Raw genomic sequence first — 13,663 nt, 5'->3', positions numbered from 1 at the left:
GAAAGTGGGATGGTGGTGGCCAGGGGCTGGTGGGGGCAGGGAATGGGGAGTTGTTTAACGGGGACGGAGTTTCAGCTTTGCGAGATGATAAAAGTTCTAGAGATGGTGATGATAATTGCACAACAATGTGAATGTACTTAATGCCACCGAACTGTGCGCTTTAAAATGGTTAAGATGGTAAACTTTATGTTATGTGTGTTTTACCACAAATAAAATTTAGAAAATAAAAAAAACCCTAAGGCTCTGATGGAAACACTAGGAATCAAATTCTGACTCTGCCATTTACCAGAATGTGGGGGATCCTGGCCAAGTTAACCTCCCTAAGTCTCTGTGTCCCCATCTGTGGAACGAGGATAAGATTGTACTCTCCTCTTGGAGGCATTACAGGGTTCACTGGAGATTGTGAGTGTAAACTGTGGGCACAGTGCCTGCCAGGTACGTTGTCAGTACTCGGGAAGCGTGGTTATTGTCTTGCCTGCAGGTTTCACATATGCACGGCTCAGGGAAGCAGACATTCCCAAAGACACACTTAGGGCATTTGGCTTAACAGCAAGGTTAGAAGGACACTGACAAAGAAGAATGACGGGGGACCCCGGGTGGTGACCCTGCCTGGGTCTTCCTGCTTGTGAGTCAGCATCCTCCCCACCGACAGCCAACAGTCCTCAGGGTCCTCCCAGCAACTTTGCTGTATCTAGAGAAAGCTCTTCTTCTTTTCCTTTTGTGAGGAAGACTGTCTCTAACTAATACAGCTAACATCTGTGCCAATCTTCCTCCACTTTGTATGTGGGACGCCACCAGAGCGTGGCTTGATGAGTGGTGTGTAGGACCACGCTGGGGATCAGAACCCGTGAACCCCAGGCAGAAGTGGAGACTGAGAACTTAACCACGACACCACTGTGCCACCCAGAGAACGCTCGTCTTAACCGACTCCCAGAGGGACTCTTCTCCTTAAACGTAAAACTGCCGCTATTCCCATTTAGACTCCTTGGGAGAGTTGATAATTGTTGTTGACAGCAATAAGAGTTCATTTTCCTTTGTTTTGATTAAACAATGATTTGAATGGAAAGTGCTTCCTGGAGCAGTAATTAATGACTGGCTGGAGGTGAAGCCAAAGGCACTTAACCCAGCTAGTAAATAGCTACCAGGAAACGTTAGACCTGGAGGGTAAAGTCACTGCCGGTACAAACTTGGAAACTGGTAGGAAGAAAAGGAGAAAAAAAAAAACCTAAGCAATTTCTTTTTTATGCAATGAAAAGTTTAAAAATGGAGCGCTGTGTTGCCATAGCCACCATTCCTGGCTCTGGGGGGCTCCAGGCTCTCCTCCACGCTGCCTCAGCCGCATGGCAATTAGACACGGTTTCCAGCAGGCCAGCTGTGCCTCCCAAGTACCTATAATGAATATTTGCAGCTCCAGGCTCCCGCGGAAATCCTCAAGCCTTCACTTGTCACCGTCATTTCCTTGGGAAGTGTTTCTAATTACACAGTGCTTGCTGCCTGCTCCAGGTCGAGTCTTCTGGTATACAACATACGAATTACATAAAACCGCAAAACAGTCAGGGGACCCTGGCGGGGTCCAAATTGCTATGTAGTTGTTTTTAACTTCGCAGTTAAGCATTACTGGGTGTAACGGCGTCATTTGCATGAGCGAAAACAACAGTAAAGGAACAGCACGTGCCTCAGTCTTTATAACTCTCTGTAGAGGTCAGAGCCCGCTTCAGCAAGACAGCCATATAATAATAGAATTTCCAGCTCTAACACACGGACTGTTTATTTTAACTGTTATAGCAGGGGTTTTGTGACGAGAGACTTCATTTTGTATTGTCACCTGGGACCTGCCATTTAGGGAACTTCTGGCCGTTTAGTTTCTTGGAGGTGGAAACATCACTACCTTTGCACTCTCTTAGTTTAGGTAATTCTCCAAGATGTAAGGCAACGCTCACCAACTATTCTTAGAGAAAATGAAGTCAAGTTAAATCTAAATCCAGATGCTGCTGTTTGGATGTTAAGTTTTCTTTGGAGTTGAGTAAACTGGGGGAGTCTTCAGCTCTTGAAGAAGAGGCAAAAATAATTTTCTGTAAGGATGGGTTTCTCTGTACTGGGGAACCCCCGCCCCACAGGAGGCGTCTGTGTCCATCAGCCTGCTCACCCGCCTGGTGTTATGGAAGATCCAGCACCTGCGGGACCGAGAGGTGATGCCTATCTGATCATCTTGTGGGGCGAGAGGAGCTGTGCTCAGTTGAGCCCCGAGGCAGCGCCCACTGGGGAGGGACGGTTCTGGCTCCTGCTTGCAGTGAAGCTGATGCAAGAACCTGTCCTGCCCCCATTCCCTAAGGAATTTCAGCAGGAAGGGGCAGCCGCAGCAAGAAATGCCATTTGCTCCAGGCTTCCTTCTGCCCACTGGCTCCTCCTCTGCATCTCTAAGCCCTGAGTGCCCAGGGCTCAGTCAGGTCCTCTTCTCTCTGTCTACGCTTGGTTCGTAAGTAATCTCATTCAGTTACGAGGCCCTAAATAAACACCATCTGTAGCAGATTGTATTTTCCAGAGTTAGCCACAACAATGTCTCCATCCTACATGTTCTTCTACAGTGTGATCTTCACACTCCTTCCATCAAGAGAATGGGTGTATGTCCGTCACCCTCCCTACCCCGCCTTGAATCTACGCGGCTGTGACTCTCTTGTAGCTCATGGAGTGAGGTGAATATGATGCTGCATGACTCCCAAGGCTAAGTTAGGAAAGACGGCGCAGCTTCTGCCTTGTTCACTGATAAATGCTCACCTTTGGAGCCCTAAGCTGCCATGTAAGTAGTCCAACTACCCCAAGGCTGCCATGCTGTAAGGAAGCCCACGTCACGTGAGACCCACCATAAAGTATTCCAGTTGACAGTCTCTGCTGAGGTTCCAGTGAATAGCCAGCCTCAACTGCCAGATGTGTGAGTAAAGATGCTTCCAGATGACTCAGCCCCAGCTATCATGTTGCCTCCAGTCCTCAAGTCTTCTAAGCTGAGCCCCCAGAAATTGTGGAGTAGAGACGAAACATTCCTCCTGTGCCCTGCCTGAATGTTTAACCTACAGCTTGGTTGGCGAATGAGAGAGCTGTTTTAAGCTATGTTTTCGCATCATTTCTTATACAGCAGTAGTATCTGGAACACCACTTCTGTGCCAATGACTCCTAAGTTTATATCTCCAGCTTAGGCCTCTCTTTGAGCTCTAGACTCACATATCCCACTGTTTATTTAGTGTTTCCACTTGGATGTCCAACAGGCTTCGCAAAGAACACAACCCAGATCAAACTATTGATCTTCCCTACCCTGCCAAGCTGCTCTTCCCTCGTGTCCTCATTTCAATAAATGACACTGTCACTTACCCAATACACAGTTGCCTAGGCTAAAAATCTAGATATCCTCAGTGACTCCTGTCTTTCCCTCCCAAATCCATCAGCAAATCCCATCAGGTCTACCTTCAAAACATTTCCCAAATAGGACTCCTTCTCACCTACTCCAGTGGTATAACCCAACCCAAACCACAGCATCTCTCTCCTGGATCACTGCTACAGCCTCCTGTCTGGTCTGCCTGCTCCCACACCTGGTCTGTAGCCTCCCTCCCCAGCCAAGTCACCAGAAGCCACAATAATCACCTTAAGATGTAACTCACATCATGACCCTCAGCTCTTCCTTGTTCACTCCTCTGGCTGTTGGCTGGGAACACACATCCGGCCTCTCCGTGTGGCCTGGACTTTCTCACAATGTGGTGGCTGGTTCGTACATACAGCATGTATCCTGGGAGAGAGAAAGAGCCAGGAGTGCCTCTCAGGCCTTAGCTGTGGATGTCCTGCGGCAGCACTTCTGCCACGTTCTGTTGGCTGAGGCCATTACAGAGGTCTCCCAGGTTCAAGGGCAGGGAACACAGACTCCATCTCTCAATGAACCCTGTTAAGGTCACATTCTGAGAAGAGCATAGAAGATGGGATATATACTGGTGCAGCCATCTTTGGAAAATACAATCTGCCATACCATCCAAGAAGATTTTACTACAGAAGAAAGTTGAGGGGCCGGCCCAAGGCCGAGTGGTTAAGTTCACACACTCTGCTTCAGTGGCCCAGGGTTTCACGGGTTCAGATCCTGGGCGCAGAGATGGCACTCTCAGCAAGCCATGCTGTGGTGGTGTCCTACATAGCAGAGCCAGAAGGACCTACAACTGGAACATACAGCTATGTACTGGGGGGCTTTGGGGAGAAGAAGAAAAAAAAAGAAAGAATATAGTCTGAGCAACAAAAAATACCACAAGCAAAATGTAAATGCAAAAGACAGTATAAAGAAATGCTAACTCTTTCCTGAGCCCCTCACTCAGCCCTTCCTCTGGGCACTGTGGGTTAATTATAAGCATATACACTGGTAATAGCACTACAGGAGAAAGTGGGTTGACTGTGCTTGCTTCCTCTTTTCTGTTTTTTTAAAGATTTTATTTTTTTCCTTTTTCTCCCCAAAGCCCCCCGGTACATAGTTGTATATTCTTCGTTGTGGGTCCTTCTAGTTGTGGCATGTGGGACGCTGCCTCAGCGTGGTTTGATGAGCAGTGCCATGTCCGCGCCCGGGATTCGAACCAACGAAACACTGGGCCGCCTGCACTGGAGTGTGCGAACTTAACCACTAGGCCACAGGGCCAACCCCGTGCTTCCTCTTTCCTTTGAGGGCAGGAAGAAGAGAATGCTCTCTCCTTCGTCTGGACCTGTAAGCCTTGCTTCAGAGGCCACTTTCTCACAGACCCTCCCAGATCCCCACTGCATGGGCACTGAGAGTTTGTACCCGTCTCATAAGGTACTTATCCTTTCTCCCTTGTGTTACAGTTATTCAATTATCTCTTTTAAATCTTCCCTCTCTCTAATCCCTCAATGGTATATTCAACTATAAATTTCTCAACGGGAAGGGACTTTTTTGATTTGTCACTGTTCCCTTCCCACCCTGGTCTCTGCACTGTTCACAGGTGTTAATTATTCAATGCACGCTGGTGGAATTCATGAAGAAGCAGTTGGGTATCGGTGTCTGTCCCATCTGTATTTAAAAATCCTGGAATATAGTAGGTGCTCAATTAAAACATGTTTTTAGTGAATGGATTGCTATCTACTAAATACAGGACACTTGGGGGAGGGAAGCACGAGAGTGGATCCTGCCTTCAGTCACTCTTTCCACCCTGCACGACAAAAGAAGAGCTGTCACCAGGCAGGACGTGATTGTGACTTATTGACAAAAGTCTGTGGGACTCAGAGAAAGCTTTTCTAAGCCTACACAGCCAAAGTCAGAAAATGTAAGGGAGGAGATTGTTTCTACCACATAAAAATGAAACATTCTGTACTTCAAAAAAATCATAAATACAGTTAAGTCAAATGGCAAACGAGGAAAAAGTTGCCAATAGATTAGCAAAGGGTTACTATCCTTAATATTTGAAGAGGTGGTCTCTATCAGTAAGAAAAAGACAAATATTACAAAACATTAGGGAAAGGATATAAATAGTGAAAACAAAAAGAAAAATATAAGTAGTTAATAGATGAAAAAAACCCTTCAGCCTCATTAACAATCATAGAAATTCATAGTAAAATCATATTGAAATAACATTTTTCTTTTACCAAATTGGCAAAATATTTTTGTTAAGATAATGTGCAATGTTGGCAAGACTGGGAAGACCGAAAATTGATGTTTAAAGTTGCATGTCAAAACCTTTAAAATGGGCATGCTTTGTGAACCAGCATTTCAACATCCCCAAATTTATGCCAAAGAATTTATTGCTGAGGTTTGCCAAGATCTGTACACAAAGACGCCTGATGAAGTATTGATTTTAACAGCAGATTAATGGTTTTAATTGAGATTAATGTTCAGCAATTGGGATTAATTTAAATTGGTTAAACAAATCATAGCACCACCCTGTAATGCGATATTATATGGCCATTTCAAATGCTGATACACAATAATATTTAACAAAGCGAGAACATATTCATGTTATATAGTGAATTTAAAAAGTCAGTTTATCAAGCAAATGTACAGTCATTTTATTATTCATCACATATTTTTTATGTATATGTATTTATATTCCATAAATACAAACATGCATAGATGAAACCTAGAAAGATTTTCACCCAAAATTTTGGGATTCTGTGATTTTATTTTTCCTATCTCTCTTTTGTATTTTTAAACTTTCTATGCTAACATTCTTTTCCTTGAGGAAAGAAATACCATTATTTCTTTTAAGTGGTATGGAAGTTGCCCCTGGAATAGAGAGAGGAATGCCAATTCTGGCTGTTTCTCTGGAAACATCTCCAGGCCCCTGGGCACACGTTTACCACAGCCCGTTCTCTCCTGAGAGTGGAGTGGGGTGGGAGGACTTCCGGTGAAGGTTTGTACTTATGGCTGGTCCTTCAGTCAATTTGTAAGACTGTGGGAAGAGGTGCTTCGAGTTCCCTGGAGCTGGTGAACGTACATCAGGAATGTACATTCCTGTCATTCTGTCTACATCATGCGGGAAGACCTGTGAGAGGAGGCCTTTGTTAATCTAGACATCACCCCAGCCCCACCGGGAGCATTCAGTTCTGTCCAAGCAATTTGGCTTGTTTCCTCCTGACAGAAATAGAGGGATGATACAATCAGCTCTGCGCACGGCACATGGGAGTGGAGGTTAAGTGAATTACAACATTCTGCCCCAAAGTAAAAATGAGACGGGTGTGAGAAATTGGATTGTAAGAGGGAAACCAAATTTACTTATTTTCTCCTTTATTTAGCTCTCAGTTTTGTGAGGATACCAAAAATCACACAAAGAAATCTGATGCGAATCATCTCTAAAACTAAAACATAACATAAACCAATGGTTCAGACTTCCTCCTCTATTTCCAAACGCAATTCCTATATAAAACCACCCATTTCACCTTGGGGACCACTGAAACAAGTGAATATTATAGGACAAAAAAGGGGAAGAAGTCTTAAAACTATGTGTGTTCAGATGTTTGCATCAACTATTAAAATCCGTCAGTTCACAATGCAGAATTCCTCCTGCCCATAGGTTTAATCAAAATCATTTCCTTTGACCCCAAGGTATTTTTTTCCCGTTTTATTATTGCTAGTGTCAAAAGCTTAGGAAATGTCTTAGAATGCACAAGTGGTTTAGCTGGCTTTTTATAAATTTCGTTTGGATTCAGGAAGTTTGAATGACATAAACAAACTCTGTAAAGATGCTTCTGGAAAGTTTATGGCTCCTCTCAGAGGTTCCCTGAGAGTGCTCAGCTCCACCACACCTCATGGGACCCATGACCCAGGACAATGAAGTCAAAGGCTGTAATTGTCTCTCAACCTTATTCAGGCTTGAAACCTGGAAGCACCACAGAAAACAACAAGTTCAGTGACACATCTCATTGGCGTCTTCCCTGTGCCAGCAGCCACCTGCTGAGGGCCAGGGCTGTAGCGGCGTGTTCTAGTCCTTGACCTGCTGGAGTTTGTAGCTGGGGTGAGAATGGAGCCAAAGAGGGGACATTATTTAATAGGCTTCTGGGTGTTTCTGTTTATTTTACTCTTGGACAAACTGATGAAGGAAATGGTTTTCAACAACCTATTTGATAAAACTATTCGCTTGTTTAACTGAATTATCTCTAAAAATGCTGAAGGACAATTTAATAATCACGCAAAGTCCCCCAATTCTCACTAAATGTGTTCACACGTCCTCCAGCTGTCCCATGAATCTCTCTCTTTCGTTCCTCCACATTTCCCCAAATTTCCCCCCAGCTCAGCTGACTCTGGCTCTCCTCTCTGTCTCCTTTTTCTCATCCTTTTCCAACGGATTTTTCCTTCATCCTCTAGCAACTCGCCGCTCTTTCCCATAAGTCAAATTGGCCTACCTTGGCCCTCCTCATTTTCTCCCTTACCCTAGCCCCACACAAAAAGGCACAGAATCTACCAGGAAAGGCAGAATTCTCCTTATTGGATGTGATAACTCCAAGTTTTAGATACAGTTAACTCATGGGACAGATGAGAGACCCGAACTTGGAGAGAGTGAGTAACTTACCCAAGGCCACACAGCCAGCAAGTAGCAGAAGTAGTCTTCAAAATTCCTCATTCCAAATTTGGGCTGTTTCCAAAATACAACGGGAGGCCCCCAGGGAGGGCTCTGGGTAGATGAGGAACAGAATTAAGTCATATTTAATGACAGCCACATCCTCTCAGATTCGTGGGGTGGCATCCTCCACGCCCAGGACAGGAAATGGCCCTTCTCCCAGGAAGCTTCCTGTGGTGCGTGTCTCAGGAGGCACATTGTGGAAAAAAGCATTCTTGTTCTCAGAGGCCTGCATCTGCGCAGCATGGGGGCCATTCACACTGTGTTCCCGAGAATGGCGCCCCCTGCAGTTGCCTGAGGCCTCAGCCCGGGCTGCACACTTCCTTTATTTCTAATAGTGTTTTTTTGGAGGTCTTGAAGGGAAGAACTGTGACATCTGCCCTGCTGACATTCAAAGCCCGCATCTGTTCCGGGGTCTTAAGTTTCTGATTCCTCCCGCCAGTTCTCACTGACACTTCAGGCAGGGACAAATAACCCAAGCTTAAAACTCAGGTCGTGCTATAAACCTACAAGAGTCAACTCCTCTGGTGGCTCTGAGAAAAGGGTATCCCAAAATGTATGTGTAAATATATGATCGTATTCTCTCAAAGTCACTGTTATATAAAATTCAAAACCAACCGCTTTTAGGTGAGAGTTTATGAGGCATTTTGGTGAGTATGGGGGTCAGGGAGGGGATAAGCAGGAAGGGAGGGGACTTCAGGGTTTCTGAGGGGGTAGGGGCATCTTCTTCCCGTTCCTCCCTTTTAGGTGGGTCTCCCTGATTTTGCTGGGCTCATCAGAGTCAGAACTCCACTTTCCCATGGCCGAAGGCCCCTGGCATTTTCCTATCTAAACCCCCTGGGGAGCTGGGGACCAACGCAAAGACAAACCTTAGTGAGAAAAGCAGTCTTGATCTGTGGACCAACGCAGCTTTAAATGAGTGAAACTCCGTGTGCTTGGGGTTGGAATGAGCTTGAATTGCCTCACTCATTTTTAGTGCCCATCTTTGATCTGATTTTAGCATAGTGACCAAGCAACAGCCGATTGGTTCACAAAAGCCAGAATGGAAGGTAAGCTGAAAGAGGCTTCTGGAAAGCAATGCTACCTAAAACGTGGTGCTGTGAAGGCTATAATCTACCAGCAAGCTTCCAGATGGGATTAGGGGTATTGAAGCAAAAAAGAAGGCAGTTATGGGTTTTATTCTCCTCTGTACTCAATCAATGAAAGTGACAACCTTGTGTGATGACAATAAGAAGCGTGTGTCTTTAGTCTTTGTCACTGATTCCTGACACAGAGCTCCTAAATCTCTGGAATTTCCTGAATGATAGGAGCCTCTTTTGTTCTAATTAGGTTTCTCATGGCTGGCCCCTAGGTGGCTTCAGGAATAGGGGCTAATCTCCAAAAAGATCAAGCCATCAAGAGAGGGTTGGCCCTCCGGAAAGGGGGAGGGGCTTGAGCTTAAGTTCAACCACCAATGGCCAATGACTTAATCAATCATGCTATGCAATGAAACCTCCATAAAAATCTGTAAACAATGGGGTTTGGAGAGCTGCTGGATTGGTGAGCACGTGGTGATGCTGGGAGCGTGGCACACCCAGAGACGGCATGGAAGCTCTGTGTCCCTCCCCCGTACCTTGCCCTGCACATCTCTTCCATTTCGCTGTTCCTGAGTCGAATCTTTTCTAATAAACCGGAAATATAAGTAAAGTGTTTTCCTGAGTTCCATGAACGATTCTACTGAATCGTCCAACCTGAGGAGGGGGTTGTGAGAACCCCTGAATTTATAGCCGGTTGGTCAGAAGTACCAGGGACAACCTGGGACTTGCAGCTGCCATCTGAAATGGGAGCAGCCTTGTGGGACTGAGTCCTTAACCTGTGAGGTGTGCGCTGACTCTGGGTAGTTAGTGTCAGAAGTGAATTGAATTGTAGGACATCCAGTTGGTGTCTGGAGAGTTGGAAAATTGGTTGGTGTGGAGGAAAAAACTCTTACTTGGTGTCAGAAGTGGAATGGGTGAAACAGTACATCTTACAATGTTCTTTTTTGAGGACTGAGAGTTCTGGAACACTGAGAAAATTAGCACTAGAGGATGAGAATAGAGCAAGGGGGAGACCCTTAGATTTCTGACCGTTTCTGTTCTTTCACTCTTGGGCAAACTGATAAAGGAAAATGGTTTTAAACAGCCTACTTGATAAAACTATTTGTGTATTTGAGGTTTTGGGGTGTTCTGTTTTGTTTTTTTAAGATAAGTAAAAGTTAACTGATACACAGTACTGCGGGGGGCATCCTGCAGTGTTGTCCTGCTCCACCGACTGTGGGAAGGACTTAGCAGGCTGGGACTCATGAGTGACCTGCTGGCTCTTGGCGCTGCTGGACCAACAGCTGGGCCGTAGACAACACTCTTTTTAAGGAAGGTTTTCCCAGACTGGCCTGAGGAGGCTGCTCTTCTGCCCTGGCTTGTTGACCTGCTTTCTGCAGGCAACGTAGGAGACAGGTCCAGCAGGGCTGATATGTCAGATGAAGGATATACGGACATAAGTACAAATCAATGACATGTACGTAACATTCAAAGTTCTTCATATATTTTTATGCTACATAAAATTAACATTATATTTATAATTTATGTTTCTTAGTATCAAAGCGTGTTCACAATGCAGAGATGATTTAACAACATATTCTCTAAACGTAGCTGTAGAATCTTAAGAAACTGAAATAAGATTTTAGACAGAGGCACACTTACTTTCAATGGGTAAAACTCCGCGTGCTTGGGGTTTGAATAAGCCTGAACTTCATAATTCATTTTTAATATTTGTCTTTGATCTACTTCTTGCATAATGATCAATCAACAGACATTTGAGTGACTACTTGATGAACCTTTGATGTAGGTGACACTGTGTGAGATTCATTATCTCATGTCCTGTTCGGACTCTGTGGATAAGAAACATATTCTTTCTAGTTTGGTGTTCGGAAGAAACCCCTTCATCAATTTGTGTTGGCCCTAGCAATCTGGAGTCTATTAAAATGCGGAGTAGAATAAGATTGAAACTTCAGAGTAAAGAGCTGAGTAGAGTCCTTCTAAAAACCCAATTATAGCTACACTAGAGTAGTGTGTCCAAGCTGTGGTCTTCCTAGAAACTGCTGGAAAACTGTCTTCACAGAAACTCTCCAGTATTCCCCCCACCCCTGAGCGTTTGTATGTGAACAGCATCATCTGCTTTGAGTCTCCAGTTGTTTTCCCGAGGAAATACGCCATTGTTATCAAGTGTCTGTATGTTGTGAAATGTTCACCGCTTCTCAAAAGATCTTCATTAAGAGAAATGTGTTCTAGCAAGCATAGCAATAAGAGCCACACACACACCCCCTTCAACAATTCAGAACACTCATGCCTGTGTCAACATGATGTCAGATAAGCACCAACCCAAGAACCCAAACATGGTGTTGGCAGAACTGTAAACAAAGAAAAACCGTGGCGTTCTGCTTGCCCTCACCTCACCCGCCTCCATGGGTGCTGTATTTTAAAGCCTTTTCATTATATAGCCAACACTCTCCTAATTTGTATCTACTTGGCCATTTTACTAGGAAATACAGTTTCTAACTTTTAAAAGAAAGAGAAATCTTTCTTAATTATAGGACTGTGAATGGCAGTAACTTAGTTAAGGTATAAAAGATGTATGATATGTAGTTTTTTAAAAATCACACTTGGAAGGAAGATAATGATTTCTTTCAGGCTATCGTGAGTATTACGGCCCCAGCGCATGCAGGAGTCACACAGGAGGTTTATTTTTGTTACAGTTTGTATCATGACTCATAGATTTATCAGCTCTTGGTGGAACTGATAGATCGATGCTTTTTAAGCCGGTTCCAGGCCCCATGCTGCTACTGATTCAGTTACCACATTCTGGTAAATATTATTTAAAAACACTCCAGTCTATCGTTAATGATGCCCCTAGGTGAATTTCTTTTCAGGCTTGGTACCAATGTTTAGAAAATAAAAAAACTGAATAAATCAAAAGGAATCTATCAAAGCCTCGAGAGAAAAAAGAAAACATTTTGGGACAAACTTTTCCCTTGGATTTGATCACATGAAAGCACCCAAAGACTATGAATTTGGTTTTCTCTCCATGTGGAATGGCTGTGCTCATCCCCTTTCTTGGGAGTGTGTCTGGGCTGTTTGTCCAGGGGTAGCCAGTGACGATTCCTTGTATCAGGCTGAGGCACTGGTGTCATTTGACCAAAAGAGATCTGAGGGATCTGAGGCCAGAGTACGTGGAAACCAGAGGGCGAAGCAACAATGAGTCAGAGGCAGGTCCACCGGAGAAGTCAAGAGCCCAGGAGTATTCAAGGGCTGAGTGTGACAAGAAGGCCAGAGTGCAAGTGCATGCCCGCTAGGAAAGTCATTAGCGCTGAAGTCCTAGGTCAGGACATGGTCGGGGATGAGGCCTTTGTTCATTTTCTTTCCTTCTTCCAATTCTGTACTTCCTACAAATGTTCCCTCTCTTTTTCTATGGTTATTCAAGACTTGCCCCTCTTTTAAGATCAGAGTCACATCCTCTTTTGTTTCATAAAGCACTTCCTGCCAACTTGAAGTCACAGCTATTCCTTTCTTTGACTTAGGCTATTAACCATTGGCACAACTCCTTTAGGACTTAATCTTATGGGGTCTTTTGACATTCGGACTTGTTGTTTCAATGTGTTTTGCTTCCCCAAATCAGACTATAAGCTACTTAAAGTTAGGACCTGATCAGTAGTGCAGGAGGCCAGAGCAGAAATGCTGATTCCAAAGGTCAGGCTTGCTTACCCACTGATGGAGCTACTGGCCTGTGGCTTACCAGATTTTCCTGAATGGGGACAGGTTGCTCCCAGAGCCTGAGTGGGGGTTGAGTCTTCTAGGGTAAGTGGTCCTCGCACAGCCTCATGGGAGTATGGGCATAATCTCCCGGTGGTGCTTTCTCACTATTTACCCTCTTACCATTTTGCTCTTCAATTCTCTTTTAGCCACGTTTATGCTACCTTTTCTAGATTATAGGAAATTTCCCCCTCTTTCTGAAACCCACAAATGTTATATTCTTATTGTATCTCAATATTGTGCTGACTTTAGACTCTCGGCCAGCTATTCAGTCTTTGGCTTTCTTGACCCACTTCTTACAGTTCCTTGGGGTTTTTATTATTCATCCTCTACTTATCCTTCCCAATCATGGGCCATGTGCTTTTAAGATCAGGGAAATAAAGAGCTTCCTCAGGGGCCACTTTGGCGCTTTGGTTTCCTCAGGTCAGTGCTGTTTGGTGGGGGCACTATTGGCATCATAGGGGGCAATTCTTTGGTCCCTGGGTTGAAGGACTTTTAGCATCTTTGGTTCTCCACTCACTGAGAACCAGCAATGCCACCAGGTAATACAACAAGCAAAAATACCCCCCCAAATGTCGCCTGGTTGAGTCACATGGCTCTAGATGCTGCCTCCTCATCCCACACTTCAAAAACAAACACATTTTCTCCCTAAATTGGATTGATTGATTGTGTTTCTTTTTTGAAAGCTCTTCATATCTTTAAGTCATTCTTCCTTTGAGTTTTTTCCCCCTCTGAATGAGTCATATATTATTT

Source organism: Equus asinus, chromosome 7 (assembly GCF_041296235.1).
Source record: "Equus asinus isolate D_3611 breed Donkey chromosome 7, EquAss-T2T_v2, whole genome shotgun sequence".
Classification (NCBI taxonomy): Eukaryota; Metazoa; Chordata; class Mammalia; order Perissodactyla; family Equidae; genus Equus; species Equus asinus.
The sequence above is the reverse complement of the archived record's forward strand: the minus strand, read 5'-3'. Positions refer to the sequence as shown.